Source organism: Lepisosteus platostomus, unplaced genomic scaffold (genome assembly GCF_059453375.1).
Source record: "Lepisosteus platostomus isolate fLepPlt1 unplaced genomic scaffold, fLepPlt1.hap1 Scaffold_59_H1, whole genome shotgun sequence".
Lineage (NCBI taxonomy): Eukaryota > Metazoa > Chordata > Actinopteri > Semionotiformes > Lepisosteidae > Lepisosteus > Lepisosteus platostomus.
Window position 1 is genome coordinate 335,146 of NW_028291675.1, and position 24,706 is coordinate 359,851.

General features: G+C 44.2%; 7 non-coding genes across 7 annotated transcripts; 3 read left to right on the plus strand and 4 right to left on the minus strand.

Moving 5' to 3' along the window:
• Positions 1-972: 972 nt before the first annotated feature.
• Positions 973-1,045, plus strand: trnar-acg (transfer RNA arginine (anticodon ACG)). Its single transcript has one exon. It is a non-coding gene; the product is annotated as a tRNA-Arg (tRNA).
• Positions 1,046-7,300: 6,255 nt separating this feature from the next.
• On the plus strand, positions 7,301-7,373 carry trnar-ccu (transfer RNA arginine (anticodon CCU)). The gene has a single exon. It is a non-coding gene; the product is annotated as a tRNA-Arg (tRNA).
• Positions 7,374-10,751: 3,378 nt separating this feature from the next.
• On the plus strand, positions 10,752-10,824 carry trnar-ccu (transfer RNA arginine (anticodon CCU)). Its single transcript has one exon. It is a non-coding gene; the product is annotated as a tRNA-Arg (tRNA).
• A 6,375-nt stretch (positions 10,825-17,199) lies between these two features.
• On the minus strand, positions 17,200-17,281 carry trnas-uga (transfer RNA serine (anticodon UGA)). The gene has a single exon. It is a non-coding gene; the product is annotated as a tRNA-Ser (tRNA).
• Positions 17,282-18,817: 1,536 nt separating this feature from the next.
• Positions 18,818-18,891, minus strand: trnan-guu (transfer RNA asparagine (anticodon GUU)). Its single transcript has one exon. It is a non-coding gene; the product is annotated as a tRNA-Asn (tRNA).
• Positions 18,892-21,711: 2,820 nt separating this feature from the next.
• Positions 21,712-21,793, minus strand: trnas-uga (transfer RNA serine (anticodon UGA)). Its single transcript has one exon. It is a non-coding gene; the product is annotated as a tRNA-Ser (tRNA).
• A 1,536-nt stretch (positions 21,794-23,329) lies between these two features.
• On the minus strand, positions 23,330-23,403 carry trnan-guu (transfer RNA asparagine (anticodon GUU)). Its single transcript has one exon. It is a non-coding gene; the product is annotated as a tRNA-Asn (tRNA).
• Between the last annotated feature and the right edge of the window lie 1,303 nt (positions 23,404-24,706).

Here is a 24,706-nt window from a genome sequence, read left to right on the forward strand (position 1 = left end):
TTTTCTTTAACCTTAACCCTGCTAATGGAGAAGAGTTAAACGACCGAGTCTATGCAGCTTAAACGGTGCTCATGTCGGGTTCTTAGCTGAAAGGGTGGTAAATCACGCTCACCCCAGTCCTTAATCTTTTAAAAGGATACAATATTGAACCTAGTCGCCACATCACATACATCCTGTTCAACGATAAAAAAGTGACATCTATCCTCGATCCAGAGTAAATCCCACGATGAGGGCATATTTTTTTCCACTTTACCATGAGTCGGGCTCAGCTCCACAGAGGCGAGAGCAGAGCAATGAGGTCACGGGGACAGGGGAGTCACACGCTGGCGGTTTGAATACGCGGAAGATCACTGAGGGATCCACAGTATATGGACCCTCCGTGCGCCATCAGTCCGCACTCCGGACTCTGAATCCTGCCATCCGAGTTAAGATCTCGGCGGAACCTGAGGCACAGTTCCTTCTTAAAACGTAATCTGGTGAGCATTTCTAGAATCGTACTTGTATAGATGCAGCCTTTAATGTGTTGCTGGGTTAAAATTGATGACTTCTTGAACTTCAGTAGGCAACTGCCCTCTTGATTTCGGATTTAATTTCTTTATTACAGGGGCGCTTTTATGAAGACAGAGTCATGTTCAGGTACTTTGCTTGATGGAGGAAGCTCATTTCGGACTCTGTGATCTGCTCACCTGGAAAGGTCTGCTGTACTACTACAAGAGAGAAGTAGAGTCTGGAGGAAGGGACAATTTTATGATGCTTTGGAAGGTAATGTTTTTTTTTTCTTTGAAATCGAAATGAATCAGAATATCAGTGCAAAAGACAAACTCTTGGTTTGGTTTAAAGAGATATGGTTTTAAAACAGACAAAATGTAGAAAACAGGTGTTTCTCACTTTTGGAAAAGAATGGACCGGGGGTAATATTTTACTAGGTGCAGTGCTCATCTCACTGGGTTACAGTCCTGCAGTGTCACACCAGGGCCAGTGGCGCAATGGATAACGCGTCTGACTACGGATCAGGAGATTGCAGGTTCGACTCCTGCCTGGCTCGGGTCGTTTTTAAACACATCGGGCTACTCCCTAAGTAGTCTGTGCTACTTACTGCATTGTAATCGTACCCAGTAAGATATTTCCTTCATGTAAATGAACTGCACCTGACAGCTTTAGAAAAACACCTGGGCTCAGTACGGTGCTGAGAGCTTAGCGTTGCTGTTCTAATTAGCACGCACTGCATCGGCTATGAGCCCGAACCTTTCAATTATTCCGATCAGTAAGTCAACACGTAGTCCACATGAACGGTAGAAATATTCTCTTGTCTGTCTCTTGTTTGTATAGAACTGAATGTCCCTGACAATGTACTGTTAGTTTTAATTGAAGAACGGCATTTGTGTTCAAATATACCAGACAAGTTTATGTAACTGCTCATGCGACACTCAGTTGTAATTAGTCAAGAAAAAAAAGTCGAACAACAGCTGCGGGTTTGATTCTGAACGTATGAGATTGCAGCGCCTTTTACTTCCATTGACAAATGATAGAGATTCGAAGAGAGATCCTTCAGACCAGCAAGCAAACCCACGGCTTTTTCGGTTTTCTATCTAGGCAACGTTGGTGTCTGCAATAGCATACATGAAAGCGTGATGCAATTTCTGTGGCTACATTTGTTGCACGTCATGCACAGTAAGAGTGTTTCTAACACCAAATAAAAAGTCAACAATTAGCGATCACGCCTTCTCCTCAGTTAACCCACTGAAACCCTTGCTGTTAACAGTTCTTGACTGCGTGCTTTACCAGCACCTACATATCGTGTCGGTTCTTTCAGCTTTATTCATTAGGTTTTCAAAGGCATAAGTAGAGCACCAGAGGTGCGAACGCAAAATGTGTAGTTATCTGAAGAATTGATTTCCATGGCAGCGGGTCCAAGCGATTTCGCGTTGTTATAGTACCAGGAAAGGAAAAGCGGCACTTCGCCTCTGCCGCGCAGGCACAAGGCGACGTGCGGCAGACGCCGGAGTCAGCAGGTTTCGCACCTGCGCGGGGAAGCCCCAACGCATTTCGAGCCCATCGCCTTAACCACTCGAGCACGACAAATGCGAGCTCGCCGCCGCCGCAATTCTCCTATAATCAAACACGGACTGCGATTTGGCTGCGGAAACCTTTTTAAAGTTGCTCTCCGTTAAAAAAAATACCTTTCACAAGATTCGTGCCGGCAGACAGACACGCCTCAGAGGGTTTAAGGCTGGCTTCACGTTCAAATGATAAAGTCCCCCAGTCCGGATGTCAAAATGCAACTTTGGCAGACAGAAAAAACATCAACAAACCAAAAATGTGGACAAGGATTTTACAAGCTGCACCACACTGCACTTTCAAAAGCATTTACATTCGTGTTAGACGCAGGAATTGCCTTTGATTTGCGCGCTTACGAACGCCATAGAAAACGAAACAAAACTAAAGCCCTCAGCTCCTGCACTTGATTATAATGCCGTTACGTGTCGAAGCAGGAATTTACGTCATCCTACCACTGCAACACGGGGAATAGAGGGAAATGAGCACAAGCTACGAATTGTCTCTAATCAGTCCCTACAGTTGTAAGACGCCTGGAAGCGTGCACCCCCATCATTAATCTTTGCGCATCTGTGCAAGGTAAACTCTGGAGCAGTCTCTGAAACGGCTCAAAGGAAACACGTGATTGATTCCATATGCATCTGGGGTTCATTTCTTATTTACATTTAATTCAAGGGAAAGGCTTGGGTCAGTTTCAGACGGCCTCCAACAGCGAGATTCAAGCGCCCCACCTTCAGCCCAATCTGCGCCGCCAGAACGACAACAGCTCCTCTGGTCTTTGGGGTGCGGTTGTGACCCCGTAACCTAAAGTGTTAGTGGCAGACAAATGGAGACTAACAGGTGATGTCCTAGGACATGACTACATTGTGACACTCGGTGGGGATGGTGACCATTGCTTGGAAAAGAGTGCGAGGCCCCTTTAGAAAAACATTTTGTTAACAGGCATTCTGCCTCAGCCTAAACACCTATAGCTTGCAAAGCGCATGCTATTAGACAGGCACCTCTGCAAGACCTTAAGAGTCTCTTAAACTAGTGATAGTAAGGTGTTCCCAATGGGCGATGTTTGGCTTTCAAATCATCTCTCTGTGGAAGCGCCGAGATGCAGCTGTTTAAGGCTTAGAAGCAGCTGACTGTTTCACTACCTAGCTGATTACTGTCAGTCAGGGAGCTCAGAGGTGAAAAGCCTGTCTGAGAGACAATTCGCCGTCGATGAGTTCAATATGTTCCGTACCAGCTCGGCGCAACTGAGATCATCTTGGTAGCCGTGTAGCTCAGATGAGTGAGAGCGTGTGTGTGTGTACCACCGTGATTGGATGCCGGTCCTTCTCAGGTCACAGTAAACCTTCTGCTGCCTAACTTCCCTAATTTTGGGGATCCCTTTGAAAAAGCAAAGGAAAAAAAACTGGCTCTTCATCAGCATGATCGACCTCACCCAGTGTGGCGCAGTGGCCTAATGGCTAAGACACTGGCCTCCTAAGCCAGGGATTGTGGGTTTGAGTACCATCTGGGGTGCTCCTGTCCCATTTTGAGCGTACAAATGTCCTTTTGATTTGCAAAGCTACAACCCCACCTTACTCAGTGAGCGTCTCTTCTTTTCTCTCACATACAGTTGGGAGAAAAACTTTTGTAAACAGCCCTTCGGAATGATGTGGATTTCTGCATGAATGGCTCCTAACATGTGATCTTATCTTTATCTAAGTCATAATAATTAATAAAGAGAGTCTGATTTAACAAACAACACAAGCCCAACATTTGACATTGCTGTTTCTTTATTGACCAAATGGTTTAAACAATCAAGGTCATTGATGGAAAAAGTACGTGAACCCTTATATTAAGGAGCTAGTGGAACATCCTTTATGACAAAAACCTCAATCCCCACTTTCTGTAGCGGCTGGTCAGACCTGAGCAGCGGTTAGGAGGTATTTTGGCCTATTCCTCTATGCAAAACTGTTTCAGTTCATGTATATTTTTGGGATGTCTTGCGCTGAACGGCCTGCTTCAGATCACGCCACAGCACTTCAATGGGATTGGGGTCAGGACTCTTACTTGGCCATCCCAAAATACGGAATTTCTTCTGTTTCAGCCACTCTGTTGTTGATGTACTCCTTTGTTTTTGTCATGCTGCATGACCCAGCCTCTTTCGAGTTTTAGATCACAGGCAGACACCCTGACATTCTGCTGTAGAATTTCCTGATACATCTTGGAATTCATCGGTCCCTCGATGATTGCAAGCCGTACAGCCTCCGCCATGTTTCCCAGGTGGGATGAGGTTTTGGAGTTGGTATGCAGTGTTTTGTTATCTCCAAACATAACGCTGTGCACATTTACCAACAAGTTCAACTTTTGTCATGTCTGTCCACAGAACATTGTTCCAGGAGTTGCTGTGGAACATCCATGTGGTCTTTAGCAAACTTGAGAGGGGCAGTGGTGGTTTTTTTTGGGGGGAGAGCAGTGGTTTCCTCCGTGGTGACCTCGCATGATCACCGCTCCTGTTCAGATTTCTTCTTATGGTGGACTCATGGACACAGACGTAAGACAAAGTCAACCACCTGTTCGCTAGATCCCATCCCCACTCAGCTAGTCAAAGATTCCCTCGAAGGACTGGCAGGACCTATAATTAGTATGATGAATGCATCGCTTGCGTCAGGCGTTGTACCTGATCAATTTAAGGTAGCGGTTGTTAGACCGCTCCTTAAGAAGTCAAATTTGGATCCACAAGTTCTTAACAACTACAGGCCTGTCTCAAAGGTCCCATTTCAATCTAAAAGTTTTGAGAGAATAGTTGTTGCCCAATGTCAATCGTATCTGGATTCAAATAATATACTTGAGAAATTTCAGTCTGCTTTCTGAAACTGCATTAACGAGAGTCGTAAATGATATTCTCTTAGCTACTGATGTGGGGAATGCAACAGTGCTTGTGCTTCTAGATCTTAGAGCTGCCTTTGACACGGTTGACCTCTCTGTTTTGTTACACAGGCTTGAGTTTGAGGTTGGCTTATCTGGAACCGTCCTTCAGTGGTTTACTTCACATTTTACTCATCGTTTTCATTATGTTCAAATATCTAATAATTGTACTGCTTCATCAACGTCACCAGTTCAATTTGGGGTACCAGACGGATCAGTGCCGGGGCCAATATTGCTCTCTCTCTCTACATGCTGCTGCTAGGTAGGATAATACGAAAAAATAATATGAACTTTCATTCATATGCTGATGACACTCAAATAAACATTTTGTTCACACCAAACGACAACTTTTCTATTATCACTTTAGTTAAATGCATTAATGAAGGAAAGACTTGGATGTGTGAAAACTTTTTGTTACTCAACTCTGAGAAAACTGAGGATCTGTTGATCGGAGGCAACAATACTGATAGGACTACTATAACTTCAGCACTTAACTCAGAGGATTTAAACATTTGCCTCAAAGAGACAGCACGTAACCTAAGTGGCATATTAGACACAAGGCTCTTAACAACTTGCATTGTTAAGTGCCTTGAGACAACCTTGTTGTGAAAGGTGCTATATAGAAATACATTGATTTGAACTGAATTGACAATGTAAAATGTTGTGTGTGTTGTTTGTTAAACAAGACTGTCTTTATTTATTATTATGCGTCAGATGAAGATCAGATCACATTTTAAGAGCCAATCATGTAGAAATCCAGATCATTCGCGTTTTAAAAGTTGCGGGAAAAGCAAAACAGGTGCTTTTCCTTTGTTGCGCAGACACACGACGACACCGTAGGCGGCAGGACTCGAAGCTTCGCAGGGAGACCCCGATGGCTTTCTAGTCCATCACCCTAACCACTCAGCCGCCGCCGCCGCCACTGCCTTTTTGATGCAGTCTAACATAGAGTGCCGGGCAGCGGCGGAAACCTTTTTCAAAGTCGCTTTCCGTTTAACAACAACAAAAAAAACTTTCACAAAATGCATGCTAGCAGACAAATGCGCCTCAGAGGACTTAAGGCTGGCTTCAAGTTGGAATGATAAAGTCTCCCCGTCCGGTCAGGAAAAGGGAACTTTGTTAGACAGAAAGAAGGAAGTAACAATAACGGAGAATTGTGTGCAAGGATTTTAGAAGCTGCGCAGCCCTGCAGTTTCAATAGCCCTTTTATTCGTGTTAGATGCTGGAATTGCCTTTTTTTGACGCTCTTACGAATGCGATGTCAACGAAAACAGAACAAAGCACAAAAAACCCTCAAGTCCTGCAGTTGGATAGAATGCCGTTACGCGTCCAAGCCGTATTTGACTTCATCCTACCATTGCAACACGGGGCGTATATGGAAACGAACACACGCTACGAATTGTCTCTAATCAGTCCCTACAGTTGTAAGGCGCCTGGAAGCGTGCACCCCCATCATTAATCTTTGCGCATCTGTGCAAGGTAAACTCTGGAGCAGTCTTTGAAACGGCTCAAAGGAAACACGTGATTGATTCCATGTGCATCTGGGGTTCATTTCTTATTTACATTTAATTCAAGGGAAAGGCTTGGGTCAGTTTCAGACGGCCTCCAACAGCGAGATTCAAGCGCCCCACCTTCAGCCCAATCTGCGCCGCCAGAACGACAACGGCTCCTCTGCTCTCCGGGGTGCGGTTGTGACCCCGTAACCTAAAGTGTTGGTGGCAGACAAATGGAGACTAACAGGTGACATCCTAGGACATGACTACGTTGTGACACTCGGTGGGGATGGTGACCATTGCTTGGAAAAGAGTGCGAGGCCCCTTTAGAAAAACATTTTGTTAACAGGCATTCTGCCTCAGCCTAAACACCTATAGCTTGCAAAGCGCATGCTATTAGACAGGCACCTCTGCAAGACCTTAAGAGTCTCTTAAACTAGTGATAGTAAGGTGTTCCCAATGGGCGATGTTCGGCTTTCAAATCATCTCTCCGTGGAAGCGCCGAGATGCAACTGTTTAAGGTTTAGAAGCAGCTGACTGTTTCACTACCTAGCTGATCACTGTTAGTCAGGGAGCTCAGAGGTGAAAAGCCTGTCTGAGAGACAATTCGCCGTCGATCAGTTCAATATGTTCCGTACCAGCTCGGCGCACCTGAGATCATCTTGGTAGCCGTGTAGCTCAGATGAGTGAGAGTGTGTGTGTGTGTACCACCGTGATTGGATGCCGGTCCTTCTCAGGTCACAGTAAACCTTCTGCTGCCTAACTTCCCTAATTTTGGGGATCCCTTTGAAAAAGCAAAGGAAAAAAAAAACTGGCTCTTCATCAGCGTGATCGACCCCACTCAGTGTGCCCCAGTGGCCTAATGGATAAGGCACTGGCTTCCTAAGCCAGGGATTGTGGGTTTGAGTCCCATCTGGGGTGCTCCTGTCCCTTTTTGAGTGTACAAATGTCCTTGTGATTTGTGAAGCTGCAACCCCACCTTACTCAGTGAGCGTCTCTGCTTTTCTCTCAGTTGGGAGAAAAACTTTTGTAAACAGCCCTTCGGAATGATGTGGATTTCTGCATGAATGGCTCCTAACATGTGATCTTATCTTTATCTAAGTCATAATAATTAATAAAGAGAGTCTGATTTCACAAACAACATACGCCCAACATTTGACATTGCTGTTTCTTTATTGACCAAATGGTTTAAACAATCAAGGTCATTGATGGAAAAAGTACGTGAACCCTTATATTAAGGAGCTAGTGGAACCTCCTTTATTGACAAAAACCTCAACATCCAACAAACCTCAGCATCCGCCATGCTTCCCAGGTGGGATGAGGTTTTGGAGTTGGTATGCAGAGTTTTGTTATCTCCAAACATAATGCTGTGCACATTTACCAACAAGTTCAACTTTTGTCACGTCTGTCCACAGAACATTGTTCCAGGAGTTGCTGTGGAACATCCATGTGGTCTTTAGCAAACTTGAGAGGGGCAGTGGTGTTTTTTTTGGGGGGGAGAGCAGTAGTTTCCTCCGTGGTGACCTCGCATGATCACCACTCCTGTTCAGATTTCTTCTTATGGTGGACTCATGAGCACAGACGTAAGACAAAGTCAACCACCTGTTCGCTAGATCCCATCCCCACTCAGCTAGTCAAAGATTCCCCTGAAGGACTGGCAGGACCTATAATTAGTATGATGAATGCATCGCTTGCGTCAGGCGTTGTACCTGATCAATTTAAGGTAGCGGTTGTTAGACCGCTCCTTAAGAAGTCAAATTTGGATCCACAAGTTCTTAACAACTACAGGCCTGTCTCAAAGGTCCCATTTCAATCTAAAAGTTTTGAGAGAATAGTTGTTGCCCAATGTCAATCGTATCTGGATTCAAATAATATACTTGAGAAATTTCAGTCTGCTTTCTGAAACTGCATTAACGAGAGTCGTAAATGATATTCTCTTAGCTACTGATGTGGGGAATGCAACAGTGCTTGTGCTTCTAGATCTTAGAGCTGCCTTTGACACGGTTGACCTCTCTGTTTTGTTACACAGGCTTGAGTTTGAGGTTGGCTTATCTGGAACCGTCCTTCAGTGGTTTACTTCACATTTTACTCATCGTTTTCATTATGTTCAAATATCTAATAATTGTACTGCTTCATCAACGTCACCAGTTCAATTTGGGGTACCAGACGGATCAGTGCCGGGGCCAATATTGCTCTCTCTCTCTACATTCTGCTGCTAGGTAGGATAATACGAAAAAATAATATGAACTTTCATTCATATGCTGATGACACTCAAATAAACATTTTGTTCACACCAAACGACAACTTTTCTATTATCACTTTAGTTAAATGCATTAATGAAGGAAAGACTTGGATGTGTGAAAACTTTTTGTTACTCAACTCTGAGAAAACTGAGGATCTGTTGATCGGAGGCAACAATACTGATAGGACTACTATAACTTCAGCACTTAACTCAGAGGATTTAAACATTTGCCTCAAAGAGACAGCACGTAACCTAAGTGGCATATTAGACACAAGGCTCTTAACAACTTGCATTGTTAAGTGCCTTGAGACAACCTTGTTGTGAAAGGTGCTATATAGAAATACATTGATTTGAACTGAATTGACAATGTAAAATGTTGTGTGTGTTGTTTGTTAAACAAGACTGTCTTTATTTATTATTATGCGTCAGATGAAGATCAGATCACATTTTAAGAGCCAATCATGTAGAAATCCAGATCATTCGCGTTTTAAAAGTTGCGGGAAAAGCGGAACAGGTGCTTTTCCTTTGTTGCGCAGACACACGACGACACCGTAGGCGGCAGGACTCGAAGCTTCGCAGGGAGACCCCGATGGCTTTCTAGTCCATCGCCCTAACCACTCGGCCACCACCGCCGCCACTGCCTTTTTGATGCAGTCTAACATAGAGTGCCGGGCAGCGGCGGAAACCTTTTTCAAAGTCGCTTTCCGTTTAACAACAACAAAAAAAACTTTCACAAAATGCATGCTAGCAGACAAATGCGCCTCAGAGGACTTAAGGCTGGCTTCAAGTTGGAATGATAAAGTCTCCCCGTCCGGTCAGGAAAAGGGAACTTTGTTAGACAGAAAGAAGGAAGTAACAATAACGGAGAATTGTGTGCAAGGATTTTAGAAGCTGCGCAGCCCTGCAGTTTCAATAGCCCTTTTATTCGTGTTAGATGCTGGAATTGCCTTTTTTTGACGCTCTTACGAATGCGATGTCAACGAAAACAGAACAAAGCACAAAAAACCCTCAAGTCCTGCAGTTGGATAGAATGCCGTTACGCGTCCAAGCCGTATTTGACTTCATCCTACCATTGCAACACGGGGCGTATATGGAAACGAACACACGCTACGAATTGTCTCTAATCAGTCCCTACAGTTGTAAGGCGCCTGGAAGCGTGCACCCCCATCATTAATCTTTGCGCATCTGTGCAAGGTAAACTCTGGAGCAGTCTTTGAAACGGCTCAAAGGAAACACGTGATTGATTCCATGTGCATCTGGGGTTCATTTATTTATTTACATTTAATTCAAGGGAAAGGCTTGGGTCAGTTTCAGACGGCCTCCAACAGCGAGATTCAAGCGCCCCACCTTCAGCCCAATCTGCGCCGCCAGAACGACAACGGCTCCTCTGCTCTCCGGGGTGCGGTTGTGACCCCTTAACCTAAAGTGTTGGTGGCAGACAAATGGAGACTAACAGGTGATGTCCTAGGACATGACTACATTGTGACACTCGGTGGGGATGGTGACCATTGCTTGGAAAAGAGTGCGAGGCCCCTTTAGAAAAACATTTTGTTAACAGGCATTCTGCCTCAGCCTAAACACCTATAGCTTGCAAAGCGCATGCTATTAGACAGGCACCTCTGCAAGACCTTAAAAGTCTCTTAAACTAGTGATAGTAAGGTGTTCCCAATGGGCGATGTTTGGCTTTCAAATCATCTCTCTGTGGAAGCGCCGAGATGCAGCTGTTTAAGGCTTAGAAGCAGCTGACTGTTTCACTACCTAGCTGATTACTGTCAGTCAGGGAGCTCAGAGGTGAAAAGCCTGTCTGAGAGACAATTCGCCGTCGATCAGTTCAATATGTTCCGTACCAGCTCGGCGCACCTGAGATCATCTTGGTAGCCGTGTAGCTCAGATGAGTGAGAGCGTGTGTGTGTGTACCACCGTGATTGGATGCCGGTCCTTCTCAGGTCACAGTAAACCTTCTGCTGCCTAACTTTCCTAATTTTGGGGATCCCTTTGAAAAAGCAAAGGAAAAAAAAAACTGGCTCTTCATCAGCGTGATCGACCCAACCCAGTGTGCCCCAGTGGCCTAATGGATAAGGCACTGGCCTCCTAAGCCAGGGATTGTGGGTTCGAGTCCCATCTGGGGTGCTACTGTCCCTTTTTGAGCGTACAAATGTCCTTTTGATTTGCAAAGCTGCAACCCCACCTTACTCAGTGAGCGTCTCTGCTTTTCTCTCACATACAGTTGGGAGATGTCTTGCACTGAACGGCCTGCTTCAGATCACGCCACAACACTTCAATGGGATTGGGGTCAGGACTCTTACTCGGCCATCCCAAAATACGGAATTTCTATTGTTTCAGCCACTCTGTTGTTGATGTACTCCTTTGTTTTTGTCATGCTGCATGACCCAGCGTCTTTCGAGTTTTAGATCACAGGCAGACACCCTGACATTCTGCTGTAGAATTTCCTGATACATCTTGGAATTCATCGGTCCCTCGATGATTGCAAGCCGTACAGCCTCCGCTATGCTTCCCAGGTGGGATGAGGTTTTGGAGTTGGTATGCAGTGTTTTGTTATCTCCAAACATAACGTTGTGCACATTTACCAACATGTTCAACTTTTGTCACTGTCCACAGAACATTGTTCCAGGAGTTGCTGTGGAACATCCATGTGGTCTTTAGCAAACTTGAGAGGGGCAGTGGTGGTTTTTTTTGGGGGGAGAGCAGTGGTTTCCTCCATGGTGACCTCGCATGATCACCACTCCTGTTCAGATTTCTTCTTATGGTGGACTCATAAACACAGACGTAAGACAAAGTCAACCACCTGTTCGCTAGATCCCATCCCCACTCAGCTAGTCAAAGATTCCCTCGAAGGACTGGCAGGACCTATAATTAGTATGATGAATGCATCGCTTGAGTCAGGCGTTGTACCTGATCAATTTAAGGTAGCGGTTGTTAGACCGCTCTTAAGAAGTCAAATTTGGATCAACAAGTTCTTAACAACTACAGGCCTGTCTCAAAGGTCCCATTTCAATCTAAAAGTCTTGGGAGAATAGTTGTTGCCCAACGTCAATCATATCTGGATTCAAATAATATACTTGAGAAATTTTAGTCTGGTTTCTGAAACTGCATTAACAAGAGTCGTAAATGATATTCTCTTAGCTACTGATGCAGGGAATGCAACAGTGCTTGTGCTTTGCTTCTAGATCTTAGAGCTGCCTTTGACACGGTTGACCTCTCTGTTTTGTTACACAGGCTTGAGTTTGAGGTTGGCTTATCTGGAACCGTCCTTCAGTGGTTTACTTCACATTTTACTCATCGTTTTCATTATGTTCAAATATCTAATAATTGTACTGCTTCATCAATGTCACCAGTTCAATTTGGGGTACCAGAAGATCAGTGCTGGGACCAATATTGCTCTCTCTCTCTACATGCTGCTGCTAGGTAGGATAATATGAAAAAATAATATGAACTTTCATTCATATGCTGATGACACTCAAATAAACATTTTGTTTACACCAAACGACAACTCTTCTATTATCAGTTTAGTTAAATGCATTAAGGAAGGAAATACTTGGATGTGTGAAAACTTTTTGTTACTCAACTCTGAGAAAAATGAGGATCTGTTGATCGGAGGCAACAATACTGATAGGACTACTATAACTTCAGCACTTAACTCAGAGGATTTAAACATCTGCCTCAAAGAGACAGCACGTTACCTAGGCGGCATATTAGACACAAGGCTCTTAACAACTTGCATTGTTAAGTGCCTTGGGACAACCTTGTTGTGAAAGGTGCTATATAGAAATACATTGATTTGAATTGAATTGACAATGTAAAATGTTGTGTGTGTTGTTTGTTAAACAAGACTGTCTTTATTTATCAAAAAATAAAAGGAATTTGCTAGGAATGCAAACGTTAGGTTGCGCTTCTTCATGCTGCATCGTCGGCATGAGTGGAGCTTTTTAAACGTCTGTACTTACTGTGCCCCATAAGAAATCGTTTGTCCCCATTCAAAAGAGATTGTGCGATGTCCTGCAGTGTTCGCAAAGCAAACCTTTGACAGTTTGAAAAGAGGAATTTATTCTGCTTCCTGTGCGTGCAGTAGTTACAAATTTGAACGTCTTTACACGATCTGCTGCAGTTTTCAGTGGGCGGGCTTTGTCAGAGGGCTTGGAAAAACGCACTGTGTTTCGGCTCGGGAAACATCATGAGAAGTGTCCTGCATGTTTTCTGTGTATAGCTGTCTTTTAACGCATACAGAATTCATTCGAAATCATTGATTTCTCCAATTAACAAGGTTCCCTTAAAGGATGAGTCAAAGTAACGTCTAATCGGATTAGTTTCCTTAGAGCTGGTTCAGAGTTTGCTCAAGAGTTTACCTTTCACAGATGCGCAAAGAAAAATGTTGGGGGTGCACGCTTCAAGGTGCCTTACAGCTGTAGGGAGTGATTCGAGACGATTTGTGGCGTGTGCTCGTTCCCATATACCGTACGCCCCGGGGTGCAGTGCTAAGATGAAGTACAATACCGCTTGGGCACGTAACGGCGTTACACGCAAGTGCGGGACGTGAGGCTTTTCGTTTGTTCATTTTGTTTTGCTCTGCTTTGCTTTGTTTCGTGGTCAAGAGGCGTAAGGTAAGTCGTAATCCAGGGAGAACACTGGTGGCAAACAGTCCGAGGTGAGAGGCGAGGTCCAAAGTCGAAAAGGCAGAAGGGGAGTCCAATATCCAGAATAAACGAGGTAATGGAAAAAACGCCAGGTAGAGCTCTCAAGGAGTAGACTCAATACCAGCGGGAAGCAAGTAAAGATGGTAAAAATAGCACTGCGTACCCCACGGTGGAGTGTGTGCAGGTGGGTTAACTCGTGCGGCGGCGTTTGTTAATAATCACCCTCTGCTGGTGCTGTTTAGATTGCTTAAGAGTTGGTCTTAACTGCCTGGCGGTCATGACAAGCTCCTCTTTAAGCTGTGGTTTAGTTTTGCATTCATGTGTTTCTAGAGCAGTTATTTATGGGGGTGGGTGGGTCCTTCACAGAGGCTCAGGACAAATCCCCTGCATGAAAGTCTACTGTGTGCGTTCAAACAGTCACAGGTCAAGAGCCAGGCAGGAGGACAATGGACAGATGAGCCAACGAACTAAAAATAAAAGAACAGATATGAAAAAGCCACCATCTTTTTCTTTTTGACATTTTCCGACTTTCATGCAAGCCAGGACAAAGTTGCTCGTAGCTACTTGTGGATTCAAATACTCTATCGAGTGCTTTGATGAGTTTTTGCAATTTGATTGTCGTCCTGTCAGCCTGTTTCTGTTTTTTTTTTTTCAATCTAGGGATGGAAAGTATGAGGGAAATGATGGAGCAATCAATAACCGCTCCGGAAAAATGGCAGAAAGAAATGGTCCGTCACTAAGGACATTTGTGAAGCAGAGGAGTGACATCACCACAAAGGCGACTTATTCTGCTGATCGTTTTGGTGAATAATGATTGAGGCGTGTTAAGAGAAAGGTAGCTGCGTCAGCATGCTTAGGCTGCAAAGGATAAAGCAAAGGTTTACTCCATGCTGAAAAAAGAAGAAAAGAAGCACAACGTTTCGACTGTGGAGCCTTCTGCGCCATCTTCTTTAGCGATGGTGATGATGTTTACATTGGAAAAACTGAGACACGCATACTGGAGGGACTTGAACCACCAACTTTTCAGCACCACAGAGTCTGACAGTCTTTTGTGCACCCTACATTTGCAGGTTTATGGTCAAAGAAAACAATCACTTGCGCTTCTTGCAGCCGGCAATCTTTTTCCACTGACAACCAAGAAATGGATTTCATCTTTCACAAGCTGTATGGATTTCTTCAAAAACAAGTTATTCCAGAAAGGAAATGAATTCTTGCATTAAACTGAACCAAGCTGTACATGTTTGTCTGAAATGATACATTCGGCACAACAAGACACGGAGAGAGGCACCGCTGGTATTCAGACCCAGGATCGCCTGCTTACTAGGCGGGCACTTTAAGCCACTAGGGAACAGCGCCAGCGGAGCACCGCGCTTTTACAGACACTTGGACACATCTGCGTTCGGTGTGCACTTAACCTGCTCTCTGAGCCCGTTGCCTCCGTCCCATTTAATAGCAGAACTGACGCCAAGAGAAATGATGAGAAATGGCATTTATCGGGCACTTTTCATGTCCAAGGAGTTCAATGCCCTTGACACCTCCCCAAGGTGACAGAGCTGTGCATTCTTTGGCGACACCATTTTTTCTTTTGTTTAATTTCTATACTTATTGATAGAATAAAAACGATATGTCATGTACTGTAAGGGAAATGTCTCTTTTCATGGGGAAAGCTAGCACCAGCAAATGTTGTGTTTAGAAGAAGTGATTTAACATGACACGTGACCTAATTTACCGGAGCAAAAGCTCACCCAGCAAGCCCTGCTTTACTTCTACAGGAGAGAAGTACTGTAGAGTCTGCAAGATGTTCAGCTGGGTAGCTACGTCAGCATGCCTCGGCTGCAAAGGAACAAGTACTAGGTTTATTGCATGCTGAAAAGAGAAGAACGGAAACACAGCGTTTCGACTGTGAGGTCTTCTCACACCTGAAGAAGCCTCACACCTGTAAAAGGCTCCATGGTTTTCTTTCTTCTCTTTTCAACATGGAATACACCTATTGTCTGCAAGATGTGACAATTTCATGGTGTTTTGGAAGAAAACCTTTTTTCTTTGAATTCAAAATCAATCGGAATTTCAGCACAACACATCAACACTTTTTCTGTTTTAAGGAGATGATATTTTAAACCTGACAAAAATAGTAGGAAACACAAGTTTCTTGCTGTGAAAATTTAGATGGGGAAGTGTACTACTAGTAGCAGTGTAGAGCTCTCTGTGGTGGAGTGCAAGCGCATGTTCTATGGGCCAGTGGCGTAATGGATAACGCGTCTGACTTCGGATCAGAAGATTGGAAGTTCGAGTCCTGCCTGGCTCGTGAGGCTTTTAAACCTCTCAGGTTCCTAGGTAACAGGTTGCCGTCATGTATATGAACTATAGAAAAGCATTTGCCACAACCCGTAAATTAGCACGCAAGTGCGGGCTGGTGAACACAGAACTGTATGGAGATCTCCAGCTCCGAGCTCAATTGCAATGAAAAAACATGCAGAACAGAACTGGAGAGCAGCTGAATTTGTGCTCAGTAGGGTGGGGAGGACTCAGCATTGCTATTGTTCTAATTGGCATGAACTGCAGGGGATCTGAATCAGAACATGTCAGTCAGTTTGATCATTGCGTCAGTATGTAGGCCACGTTAATACAGAATTATTACTTTGTCTGTCTCGTCTTTGTATATAGCTGAATGTCCCTGACAATTTCATGTTAGTTTTTAAGAACGACATTGGTGCTAATATATACATATATAGTATATAAGGAACACGTAAAAGTTTAGTCCATGCTGAAAGGATAAGAAAACCGCCACAACGTTTCATCTTGGAATAAATCTTTACTTGTTGTTTTGCAGCCTACCCATTCTGACCTAACTCCTCCCTTGAAATTCCCTAACAGATAAGGGTACGTAACGGCTCATGCGATGCTCAGTTGCAATTTGTCCCAAAACAAACAAGAACAGCAGCTGAGGGTTTGAGTTTGAACATGCACTGTATTAAAGCAGCTTTTATTTCCATTGATAAATGCTAGATATTCCTACAGAGATTCTCCAGGTAAGTAAGCGATTCCTGTTTCTGTTTCTATTTCTGTTTCATATATACAGTATATATATGTTACATGTGTCTCTGCAATAGTATAAATGTGTTATACACTATCAGGGGCTGCTTTTTTGTGCACCTCATCTACAACAAGGGTTTTTTTTTTCATTTATGTTTGTGGACCTTCACCATTTGAGGAAGTGAGTTAGATAAGAAAGTTACAGGTATGGTGAGCAATGACTGACAAAGGCACGTACTGCGTATTCCTTACAGAAGTGTAAGCAATTTGTTCTAAAAAACACCGGCTAAAGTCCAACATCGTTAGCAATCTTATTACTTAAACAGAATTAACATCAATAAACTGTAAGGTGCTGGTACATGCGAGTAGATTTGATCTTCTATTAAACAAAAATGCAATTACAGCTCTAAAAAGGTCAACCTAGACTTCTGTAACAGATCTGTTCAGGTCATCGCTGTTTCTCTGACCTTGTGAGTCTTTGGAATTTTAAAAGTGTATTTTGCTTGCCTTTCATGTGGTCTGTGTACAAGTCACTGTGGCGTATGCGGTCCTACACAGCCTTGCTATAGACGTGACGAGCCTCCGCTATGTTGCAATGGAGAACAGGTTCAGTACGGAGCTGCCGAGAAAATTCAGCTGGAAAGCTCGTTGCAGAAAAGCATCGTTCTCTGTGTCCAGCGGCAAAGCGTCCATCGTGGGTGCTGAAGAATCGATTTCACAGGCTGTGGGTCCAGGCGATTTAGAGTGTTAAAGGTCCCAGTGAAAACGAAACGGCGCCGGTCCTTTTACACGCACGCACGCAACCAAATGCAAAGGACGCCGTAGTCGGCAGGATTTGAACCTGCGCGGGGAGACCCCAACGGATTTCAAGTCCGTCACCTTAACCTCTCGGCCACGACTACAGCAAGCGCCGCGGCCGCTGCCTTCTTGCTACAATCGAACAGGGAGTGCGAGGCGGCGGCGGCAGCGGAGGCAACTTTTTTCAAGTTCGCTCTCCGTTTAAGAAACCTTTTACGCCATACGTGCAAGCACACACACACACACCTCAGAGGACTTAAGGGTGGCTTCAAGTTGGAATGATAAAGTCTCCCCGTTCGGACATGAAAACAGAACGTTCTTAGACAGAAAGCAATCAACAACAGAGACATCTGGACGACGATTTTAGTCACTGCACTTTGAATAGCATTTTTACTCCAGTTACAGGAGATGCACCAATGGCCCTTGACCTACGCTCTTACCAATGCCTTGAACATTCAAACAAAACAGCCCTCAAGTCCTGCGGTTTAATATAACGCTGTTACGTGTCGAGGCAGTATTTGACTCTGTCCTACCGTTGAGACACGGGGCGTATATGGAAATGAACACATGCTACGGATCGTCTCTAATCGGTCCCTACAGTTGGAAGGCTCCTTGAAGCGTGCACCCCCATCATTCATCTTTGCGCATCTGTGAAAGGTAGACTCTTGAGCAATGTTTGAGCCAGCTCTAAGGCAACTAGTGCTATTGGACAGACACCTCTGGAAGATCCTAAGAGTCTCTTAACACCACTTCCAGCAGCAAGCTTAATTGTTCGCTGGAGGTCTCCCACCCAGGTACTGACCAGGCAAAGAATCACCAGTACATTGAATGAGGAAGTTAATCCTGAAATCCAATTACATATCTCAAGGTAAGACAAATCCATAAGAACATGTCTTAGTATTACTTCGTTTACATTAGTATGGCACTGAGTTGGAGCTCCTCTTTAAGCTGTGGTTTAGTTTTGCATTCATGTGTTTCTAGAGCAGTTATTTATGGGGGTGGGTGGGTCTTTCACAGAGGCTCAGGACAAATCCCCCGCCTGAAAGTCTAATGTGTGCGTTCAGACAGTCACAGGTCAAGAGCCAGGCAGGAGGACAATGGACAGAAGAGCCAACGAACTAAAAATAAAAGAACAAATATGAAAAAGCCACCATCTTTTTCTTTTTGACATTTTCCGACTTTCATGCAAGCCAGGACAAAGTTGCTCGTAGCTACTTGTGGATTCAAATACTCTATCGAGTGCTTTGATGAGTTTTTGCAATTTGATTGTCGTCCTATCAGCCTGTTTCTGTTTTTTTTTTTCAATCTTGGGATGGAAAGTATGAGGGAAATGATGGAGCAATCAATAACCGCTCCGGAAAAATGGCAGAATGAAATGGTCCGTCACTAAGGACATTTGTGAAGCAGAGGAGTGACATCACCACAAAGGCGACACATTCTGCTGATGGTTTTGGTGAATAATGATTGAGGTGCGTTAAGAGAAAGGTAGCTGTGTCAGCATGCGTAGGCTGCAAAGGATCAAGCAAAGGTTTACTCCATGCTGAAAAGAGAAGAAAAGAAGCACAACGTTTCGACTGTGGAGCCTTCTGCGCCATCTTCTTTAGCGGTGATGATGTTTACATTGGAAAAACGGAGACATGCGTCCCTGGGTGGGCTTGAACCACCAACCTTTCGGTTAACAGCCGAACGCGCTAACCGATTGCGCCACAGAGACTGACGGCCGCTTGTGCTCCCTACATTTGCAGGTTTATGGTCAAAGAAAACAATCACTTGCGCTTCTTGCAGCCGGCAATCTTTTTCCACTGACAACCAAGAAATGGATTTCATCTTTCACAAGCTGTATGGATTTCTTCAAAAACAAGTTATTCCAGAAAGGAAATGAATTCTTGCATTAAACTGAACCAAGCTGTACATGTTTGTCTGAAATGAGACATTCGGCACAACAAGACACGGAGAGAGGCACCGCTGGTATTCAGACCCAGGATCGCCTGCTTACTAGGCGGGCACTTTAAGCCACTAGGGAACAGCGCCAGCGGAGCACCGCGCTTTTACAGACACTTGGACACATCTGCGTTCGGTGTGCACTTAACCTGCTCTCTGAACCCGTTGCCTCCGTCCCATTTAATAGCAGAACTGACGCCAAGAGAAATGATGAGAAATGGCATTTATCGGGCACTTTTCATGTCCAAGGAGCTCAATGCCCTTGACACCTCCCCAAGGCGACAGAGCTGTGCATTCTTTGGCGACACCATTTTTTCTTTTGTTTAATTTCTATACTTATTGATAGAATAAAAACGATATGTCATGAACTGTAAGGGAAATGTCTCTTTTCATGGGGAAAGCTAGCACCAGCAAATGTTGTGTTTAGAAGAAGTGATTTAACATGACACGTGACCTAATTTACCGGAGCAAAAGCTCACCCAGCAAGCCCTGCTTTACTTCTACAGGAGAGAAGTACTGTAGAGTCTGCAAGATGTTCAGCTGGGTAGCTACGTCAGCATGCCTCGGCTGCAAAGGAACAAGTACTAGGTTTATTGCATGCTGAAAAGAGAAGAACGGAAACACAGCGTTTCGACTGTGAGGTCTTCTCACACCTGAAGAAGCCTCACACCTGTAAAAGGCTCCATGGTTTTCTTTCTTCTCTTTTCAACATGGAATACACCTATTGTCTGCAAGATGTGACAATTTCATGGTGTTTTGGAAGAAAACCTTTTTTCTTTGAATTCAAAATCAATCGGAATTTCAGCACAACACATCAACACTTTTTCTGTTTTAAGGAGATGATATTTTAAACCTGACAAAAATAGTAGGAAACACAAGTTTCTTGCTGTGAAAATTTAGATGGGGAAGTGTACTACTAGTAGCAGTGTAGAGCTCTCTGTGGTGGAGTGCAAGCGCATGTTCTATGGGCCAGTGGCGTAATGGATAACGCGTCTGACTTCGGATCAGAAGATTGGAGGTTTGAGTCCTGCCTGGCTCGTGAGGCTTTTAAACCTCTCAGGTTCCTCGGTAACAGGTTGCCGTCATGTATATGAACTATAGAAAAGCATTTGCCACAACCCGTAAATTAGCACGCAAGTGCGGGCTGGTGAACACAGAACTGTATGGAGATCATCTCCAGCTCCGAGCTCAATTGCAATGAAAAAACATGCAGAACAGAACTGGAGAGCAGCTGAATTTGTGCTCGGTAGGGTGGGGAGGACTCAGCATTGCTATTGTTCTAATTGGCATGAACTGCAGGGGATCTGAATCAGAACATGTCAGTTAGTTTGATCATTGCGTCAGTATGTAGGCCACGTTAATACAGAATTATTACTTTGTCTGTCTCGTCTTTGTATATAGCTGAATGTCCCTGACAATTTCATGTTAGTTTTTAAGAACGACATTGGTGCTAATATATACATATATAGCATATAAGGAACACGTAAAAGTTTAGTCCATGCTGAAAAGATAAGAAAACCGCCACAACGTTTCATCTTGGAATAAATCTTTACTTGTTGTTTTGCAGCCTACCCATTCTGACCTAACTCCTCCCTTGAAATTCCCTAACAGATAAGGGTACGTAACGGCTCATGCGATGCTCAGTTGCAATTTGTCCCAAAACAAACAAGAACAGCAGCTGAGGGTTTGAGTTTGAACATGCACTGTATTAAAGCAGCTTTTATTTCCATTGATAAATGCTAGATATTCCTACAGAGATTCTCCAGGTGAGTAAGCGATTCCTGTTTCTGTTTCTATTTCTGTTTCATATATATATACAGTATATATATGTTACATGTGTCTCTGCAATAGTATAAATGTGTTATACACTATCAGGGGCTGCTTTTTTGTGCACCTCATCTACAACAAGGGTTTTTTTTTCATTTATGTTTGTGGACCTTCACCATTTGAGGAAGTGAGTTAGATAAGAAAGTTACAGGTATGGTGAGCAATGACTGACAAAGGCACGTACTGCGTATTCCTTACAGAAGTGTAAGCAATTTGTTCTAAAAAACACCGGCTAAAGTCCAACATCGTTAGCAATCTTATTACTTAAACAGAATTAACATCAATAAACTGTAAGGTGCTGGTACATGCGAGTAGATTTGATCTTCTATTAAACAAAAATGCAATTACAGCTCTAAAAAGGTCAACCTAGACTTCTGTAACAGATCTGTTCAGGTCATCGCTGTTTCTCTGACCTTGTGAGTCTTTGGAATTTTAAAAGTGTATTTTGCTTGCCTTTCATGTGGTCTGTGTACAAGTCACTGTGGCGTATGCGGTCCTAACCAGCCTTGCTATAGACGTGACGAGCCTCCGCTATGTTGCAATGGAGAACAGGTTCAGTACGGAGCTGCTGAGAAAATTCAGCTGGAAAGCTCGTTGCAGAAAAGCATCGTTATCTGTGTCCAGCGGCAAAGCGTCCATCGTGGGTGCTGAAGAATCGATTTCACAGGCTGCGGGTCCAGGCGATTTAGAGTGTTAAAGGTCCCAGCGAAAACGAAACGGCGCTGGTCCTTTTACACGCACGCACGCAACCAAATGCAAAGGACGCCGTAGTCGGCAGGATTTGAACCTGCGCGGGGAGACCCCAACGGATTTCAAGTCCGTCACCTTAACCACTCGGCCACGACTACAGCAAGCACCGCGGCCGCTGCCTTCTTGCTACAATCGAACAGGGAGTGCGAGGTGGCGGCGGCAGCGAAGGCAACTTTTTTCAAGTTCGCTCTCCGTTTAAGAAACCTTTTACGCCATACGTGCAAGCACACACACACACACCTCAGAGGACTTAAGGGTGGCTTCAAGTTGGAATGATAAAGTCTCCCCGTTCGGACATGAAAACAGAACGTTCTTAGACAGAAAGCAATCAACAACGGAGACATGTGGACGACGATTTTAGTCACTGCACTTTGAATAGCATTTTTACTCCAGTTACAGGAGATGCACCAATGGCCCTTGACCTACGCTCTTACCAATGCCTTGAACATTCAAACAAAACAGCCCTCAAGTCCTGCGGTTATATATAATGCTGTTACGTGTCGAGGCAGTATTTGACTCTGTCCTACCGTTGAGACACGGGGCAGATATGGAAACGAACACATGCTACGGATCGTCTCTAATCGGTCCCTACAGTTGGAAGGCTCCTTGAAGCGTGCACCCCCATCATTCATCTTTGCGCATCTGTGAAAGGTAGACTCTTGAGCAATGTTTGAGCCAGCTCTAAGGCAACTAGTGCTATTGGACAGACACCTCTGGAAGATCCTAAGAGTCTCTTAACACCACTTCCAGCAGCAAGCTTAATTGTTCGCTGGAGGTCTCCCACCCAGGTACTGACCAGGCAAAGAATCACCAGTACATTGAATGAGGAAGTTAATCCTGAAATCCAATTACATATCTCAAGGTAAGACAAATCCATAAGAACATGTCTTAGTATTACTTCGTTTACATTAGTATGGCACTGAGTTGGAGCTCCTCTTTAAGCTGTGGTTAAGTTTTGCATTCATGTGTTTCTAGAGCAGTTATTTATGGGGGTGGGTGGGTCTTCCACAGAGGCTCAGGACAAATCCCCCGCCTGAAAGTCTAATGTGTGCGTTCAGACAGTCACAGGTCAAGAGCCAGGCAGGAGGACAATGGACAGAAGAGCCAACGAACTAAAAATAAAAGAACAGATATGAAAAAGCCACCATCTTTGTCTTTTTGACATTTTCCGACTTTCATACAAGCCAGGACAAAGTTGCTCGTAGCTACTTGTGGATTCAAATACTCTATCGAGTGCTTTGATGAGTTTTTGCAATTTGATTGTCGTCCTGTCAGCCTGTTTCTGTTTTTTTTTTTCAATCTAGGGATGGAAAGTATGAGGGAAATGATGGAGCAATCAATAACCGCTCCGGAAAAATGGCAGAAAGAAATGGTCCGTCACTAAGGACATTTGTGAAGCAGAGGAGTGACATCACCACAAAGGCGACACATTCTGCTGATGGTTTTGGTGAATAATGATTGAGGCGCGTTAAGAGAAAGGTAGCTGTGTCAGCATGCGTAGGCTGCAAAGGATCAAGCAAAGGTTTACTCCATGCTGAAAAGAGAAGAAAAGAAGCACAACGTTTCGACTGTGGAGCCTTCTGCGCCATCTTCTTTAGCGGTGATGATGTTTACATTGGAAAAACGGAGACATGCGTCCCTGGGTGGGCTTGAACCACCAACCTTTCGGTTAACAGCCGAACGCGCTAACCGATTGCGCCACAGAGACTGACGGCCGCTTGTGCTCCCTACATTTGCAGGTTTATGGTCAAAGAAAACAATCACTTGCGCTTCTTGCAGCCGGCAATCTTTTTCCACTGACAACCAAGAAATGGATTTCATCTTTCACAAGCTGTATGGATTTCTTCAAAAACAAGTTATTCCAGAAAGGAAATGAATTCTTGCATTAAACTGAACCAAGCTGTACATGTTTGTCTGAAATGATACATTCGGCACAACAAGACACGGAGAGAGGCACCGCTGGTATTCAGACCCAGGATCGCCTGCTTACTAGGCGAGCACTTTAAGCCACTAGGGAACAGCGCCAGCGGAGCACCGCGCTTTTACAGACACTTGGACACATCTGCGTTCGGTGTGCACTTAACCTGCTCTCTGAGCCCGTTGCCTCCGTCCCATTTAATAGCAGAACTGACGCCAAGAGAAATGATGAGAAATGGCATTTATCGGGCACTTTTCATGTCCAAGGAGTTCAATGCCCTTGACACCTCCCCAAGGTGACAGAGCTGTGCATTCTTTGGCGACACCATTTTTTCTTTTGTTTAATTTCTATACTTATTGATAGAATAAAAACGATATGTCATGTACTGTAAGGGAAATGTCTCTTTTCATGGGGAAAGCTAGCACCAGCAAATGTTGTGTTTAGAAGAAGTGATTTAACATGACACGTGACCTAATTTACCGGAGCAAAAGCTCACCCAGCAAGCCCTGCTTTACTTCTACAGGAGAGAAGTACTGTAGAGTCTGCAAGATGTTCAGCTGGGTAGCTACGTCAGCATGCCTCGGCTGCAAAGGAACAAGTACTAGGTTTATTGCATGCTGAAAAGAGAAGAACGGAAACACAGCGTTTCGACTGTGAGGTCTTCTCACACCTGAAGAAGCCTCACACCTGTAAAAGGCTCCATGGTTTTCTTTCTTCTCTTTTCAACATGGAATACACCTATTGTCTGCAAGATGTGACAATTTCATGGTGTTTTGGAAGAAAACCTTTTTTCTTTGAATTCAAAATCAATCGGAATTTCAGCACAACACATCAACACTTTTTCTGTTTTAAGGAGATGATATTTTAAACCTGACAAAAATAGTAGGAAACACAAGTTTCTTGCTGTGAAAATTTAGATGGGGAAGTGTACTACTAGTAGCAGTGTAGAGCTCTCTGTGGTGGAGTGCAAGCGCATGTTCTATGGGCCAGTGGCGTAATGGATAACGCGTCTGACTTCGGATCAGAAGATTGGAGGTTTGAGTCCTGCCTGGCTCGTGAGGCTTTTAAACCTCTCAGGTTCCTAGGTAACAGG